General features: G+C 36.0%; 1 non-coding gene across 1 annotated transcript; it reads left to right on the top strand.

Annotated features, from left to right (window-relative positions):
- Positions 1–3,981: 3,981 nt before the first annotated feature.
- On the top strand, positions 3,982–4,088 carry LOC145110379 (small nucleolar RNA R71). The gene has a single exon (XR_013709759.1). It is a non-coding gene; the product is annotated as a small nucleolar RNA R71 (small nucleolar RNA).
- The last annotated feature ends 1,343 nt before the right edge of the window (positions 4,089–5,431 follow it).

Below are 5,431 nucleotides of genomic sequence, written 5' to 3'. Positions count from 1 at the left end.
CGAGTTCATTGCCTGACTCGACGAGTTGACTCGCCAAATCCCTGATTTTTCAATTTTGATATCTTCGTTTTGATTACAATAATTGCCTTAATTCGTTTTTAATGCCCAAAACTGAATTTTTTGAAAAGTAATATGATATCCTTATCATAATTAAAGGATTTGGTTAAATTTGGATAATGATAAGATTATTTTCCTATTTAAAATTTAACCTTGTATTTTGAATAGTTTTAAAAGACACCCCTTTTGTTTCGTAATTTAAATTTGAAATTAAAAGTTTAATTTTGGAAATTTAAATGAAAGACACTAGAAGATATCCTATGGATTTTATTAATAACTTAATTAAAAGATTAATTAAAAGACAATTAATAAATCCATGTATGGTTTAAATTTAATTAAATTAAAAGTTTAATTTATTAAAAGATTAAACCTTAGTAACTAGTGGAGGGCCGTTAGCCAAATGGGTAGGATAAGACTTAAACTCTCATTAAAAGTATAATGAGTTATAAAGTAACTAAACTCTTTTATAAAGCCATTGGGTATCCATTCTTACCCACCGCACTCTTGACTAGTGGAGGGCCGTTAGCCAAATGGGTAGGATAAGACTTAAACTCTCATTAAAAGTATAATGAGTTATAAAGTAACTAAACTCTTTTATAAATTCCCATTCTTAGTTACTTTAGGAAAATGTGAATTTGATGCTAATCCATGAAATTGCACATTGCACTTTGTCAAGTCCTTAGTGGAGCGTGTGTAGAAAACCGGCACACTAACTTGGACTAACAGTTGTTGGCAATGGGTAGCTCGTAAATTATCATTGATCAATGGATCGTGTGTGTTTAACCGGCACATTGATTAGGTGGTAAATGACATCGAGAGTACCAAGCTAATTTACATGGTTATTCACACCTTGTTTTGATCATCGTTATCCCAGTCACAAACTTGAAGGGCATAATCGAGATTGAACATGCCATTGAATAGTTTGATGAATCCTAAAAGATCTAGGAATTTCATCTAAAACCTAATTCAATTTTAATTTCGTTTTCATGGTGGAATTGGTAAATCGACATTTACCTACCTTCAAATAAATTTCAATTGGATTATGGCATCCCTCTTCTGAATTGTAAATTATTGTGTTGGGTCCTAGCCTTAATATTTCATTTTGGGTGTTATATTAAGGATTTAAATCAACTAACTTGAATTTTCTCCCTTTATAGATGTCAAGTTCAGACAACTATGGTATTCTACATCCTTCTAGAAGAAGCTTTCCTTCTGAAGATGATTTTCTACGTGCTGATCAAGGTGAAAGATCGTTCCCTTCTTCGTGCATTGGTGGAACTAGAAATCATGTTTTTCCTCCACCTCCTCTTGTGATTCTCCCTGACCCACGTTTTCGTGAACTTGAAAAGATCAAGGTTACTCAAGCCCTATTGGCATGCATACACCAAGATGGGAATTCTGTGTATGCACACGTCCTCAAGATGAGGTCGCTCATTGACAGATTGGGAATGTTAGGTGTCGTTTTCACAAGGGAGCTAGCTGTTGATTTGGTTCTGCACTCGCTTCCCGAGTCATAAATTCATTTCCTTAAGGACTACTACATGACTGATTACGACGTGACCCTAATCATTCTAACATATTTGCTAATTGTTGTTGAAGTAGAAATGCTTTGGCGCACTGTTTAAGCAAATTTTCTTGGAGGATCAATCTCCCAAACTTCCATGGACATTGACAATGGTAACATTGGAAGTCCAGAAAAGGTTTCTCTTCCCAATGGAAAGGGATCAGCCAAGGTCAAACCATTTGACCGTATGGTAAAGAGAGAGGCTGATTCTGAGATAGTCCCATGTGCCATTTCTGAAGAGTCCATATGTTTCTATTGCCAATTGAAGGTACATTGGAAGTGAAGCTGCCCAGATTACCTAAGAGACCTTATAGATAGTGAAGTCAAATTGTATGACTTTACTTCAGGTACATCCACCATCTAACTCTATTAAGTTCCTATTTATAGATTCTTATTACATGATTTGATAATCACATTTTGATGTTTTTTAGGATCGAAGAGAATGAAGGAAGCTTAAAAGAGGAGTAAGTTGAGTTTGATCGTGAGAGATGGATTTCGGTCGCATGGTTCGATGATAAGATTCTTGAGCTGCTACATATGAGTTATGATAGATTGCTTAGGAACATTTAGAAACATAGTTTTCATGTGTATTTGCATTGTAAGGACAAGTTTTCTGCACATTATCAATAAAGTAAATTTTGGTTTTATCTTATTTTCTTTATTATTACTTGCAATGGCATTTATGAAAATTGGTGTTTATATTTCTATTATTAGCAATGTTGAAAATTGATTTGATTCTTAGTTATATCTCTTGTGGTAGTGTTATAATTTACCAAGTAAGGAAGGATTCTCATCACCCAAGTTTCAATTGGACAGAAATTTGGAGTCATACAGTTGAATTGTGTGAAATATGAGAATGTTGATCCTTGGGAGATTAGGACTAATTCCTTGTTCACATGTATATGTGAGTCAAGTGAAGGACTAAAGGATCTAGTTCACATTGATGTAAACTGGTTAGATCCACCATAAAGGACGATAAGTCTATTCGTCATGATTTACTAATGGTTCAGTAAATATGGTTATACTTATAAAATTAAGTGTAATTTTGATTCTTTGAAAAGTTTCAAAGAATAACAGAACGAAGATGAAGAATCTATTAGGCAGAAAGATAAAAGTGTCTCTAATCTAAAGGGAAAGGATATTCCTTTAGTATCGTGTTTTATGATCATCTTAGTGATTATAGAACTATGTTACAATTGATCCTCACTAAGTATCACCTTAGAATTCTTTTCTAACTTCTGACAAGTGTCTAATAAATCTTACAAAAAACTTTGCATATTCAGGAACTTGAGACAATGCTTCAATAAAAGGAGTATAGATTTATTGAAATACCCTTCACTTGCTTCATAAACTTCAAGTGTTCCTGCTCCAGTGGGTGAATATGAGCTCGATATGGAAATAGTAAAGGAGGACGATAAGTTTGAACATCACGAAAATTTTTCTGTTCAGACTCACCCCACGTCGTGGAGTTTGAATCCCCGCGTCATGGATTAGAAGTCTCAACAATATTATTTTCTTCTATTTTTGACTTCTTTGGCTTTCGTCCGGACTGATGTGGATCGACTTCAAGTGCTTCAAAGAACTCAAAGATGGTATCCTCTTCAGTTTTTAGAACCATAACATGTGGTTGAGGCTTTTTCTCGGTAATCTTTGGAGATAATTTTTCATTTACAAAAGTGGTTAGTTGACCTAGTTGGGCTTCGATATTTTGGATCGATGCTTGGTGATTCCTTAGCAAAGCTTGTTGTTCCCGCATTAGATTTTGATGTTCCCTTATCACCGCATCGGTCTCATCGTGTCTTTTCTCTGAAGCGTCCATAAATCGTGCTAGCATGGACTCAAGATCAACGTTCTTTTCAGGAGATGGTTGTTCTTTTTGGTAGAAGGCTCGTCCAGTTTTCTATATTTTTGTTCTTTATGCTTCTTATATTCTTCATAGGTAACCACTCCTTCTTTGGTTTCCTCCAATCTTCATCATAATTATCTCCACTCGAGTAGCAAACTTGCACCTTCTTATTTCCATTATCATCCAAGTGGCAATCTTTTGTCAAGTGTGCACCATTACATCTTTCACAACCAACTCTAATAGCATGTATTAACTGGTCCATCTTTTTCATCCTTCAGTACATAGTGTTAAGCATAGCTAGAACAGTAGCCATGTCTTCAAAGTTCCACTACCTATTCCTTTTGCCCCATCATGTCTAGGATTATGGTACTCACGAGAATGCTTGGATAATTCATCAATTAGTTCCTTGATTTCAGCCAGATTTTTCTTAGTCAATGGTCCTTAAGAATCAAGGAGTTTCCTTGTCATGAAATTAACCCCGTCATAAAAGATAGACACTTCTTGTTACTCATTAAAGTCATTTTGGGGGCAATTCCTTATCAACCCCTTGTATCGTTCCCATGCTTCGTACAGTAACTCCCCCAGTTGTTGCCCGAAATTTTCTATAGATTTCTTGAGTTTAGCAAACTTTGAAGGTGGGAAAAAGTGTTCCAAAAATTGCTCACACATCCGCGCCCAAGTAGTACTTGCACCGGGTGGAAGTGCTTTTAACCAATATTTTGTAGCTCCCTTGAAAGTGACCGGTAGCATTCTTAGCAAAACTATAGTGCATGGAACATTTGGGATGTTAAAGTAGTCAGCAATGTCATTGACTTCATCTAGGTGCTTGTAAGCATCCTCATGGTCCTTCACAGAAAATGGTACTTCGTTTAGTGCGGACAGAATGTGTCCCTTCAGCTTGAATGTGGCAGTGGCTGGAATCGCGGGCTGCACTAGACCGGGATCGGTGTCCTCTCGGATTCTCTTCTTATACGCCTCCATTGTCATGTCAGAAATGTCCGCCATATTGCTTTTCAGCTCGTCTTCGGGTTCACTATTTTCTAATTTGAATTTGGGTTCGGTCTCGTAATCGGAATCTTGTGGATTAGGATTTTGCTCAAAGCTTTCAATCTTGTTTTTGTCTTTCTTTTGGCTGCTTGACTTACCCATGTTCTTTCCTTTCTTTTTTCCAAAAACTGATTTGAGGTCTTTGAAAGGTGACTTCTTTGGCGGGTTGGCCTCTCATACGTTTTTATCCGTCTTTTTGTGAAGGGTTGACTCATCTTCAAGCGGTGGTATCAAAGGTGTGTTGGATCCTCGGGTCATGAACTACTGCAACAAAAACAAAAAAAATGTAAAACTGAACAAAAACTAAATAAACATGCTTGCTAACTGCTTACCACGACGTGGTAAAGGGCACCATGTCGTGTTGTCGCAGAAAATCTAAACAAAAACGAAAAACGAAAGAAAACATAAATGACTGAGCTCACGTCGTGAGCTTAAGGCCCACGTCGTGAGTTCAGTACTAAAATAAAAAATAATGCATAAACTTAACTTTTTGCAGGTTTTACCCCAGAAAAAGGATCGATTAACCTAAAGCAAATAAATTAACAATCAAATAAGCCGCTCCCCGACAACGGAGCCAAAAAATTGATGTGTCCTAATAGCTACACCTAATTTTACCTACTATCCTACTAACTGTTCGACCCAGGGCAGTGTACCCTTTCGCAAATAGTATAGCACAAAAGTCGGGTATCGATCTCAGGGAACGGAATTAATTATTTAACCTACTTACTATTAAATTAACCTAATATTCTAAGCAAAAGTAAAATGGTTTTTATCTAATTTTGCATGTTTAGACAAACTTAAATTCTCAACAACTTATTCAATCAAATATTAAAATCACTTATGTTAGTTCGAATCCACTTTCCCTCAATTGTGACAACCCGCAATTTTCATCTAGAGCTATTATTCAAAACAATTAA

The sequence above is a fragment of the Lactuca virosa genome, chromosome 4 (genome assembly GCF_052849685.1).
Source record: "Lactuca virosa cultivar CGN04683 chromosome 4, Lactuca_virosa_CGN04683_v6, whole genome shotgun sequence".
In the NCBI taxonomy this organism is placed as follows: domain Eukaryota; kingdom Viridiplantae; phylum Streptophyta; class Magnoliopsida; order Asterales; family Asteraceae; genus Lactuca; species Lactuca virosa.
This window is presented reverse-complemented; position numbering and strand designations above follow the sequence as displayed.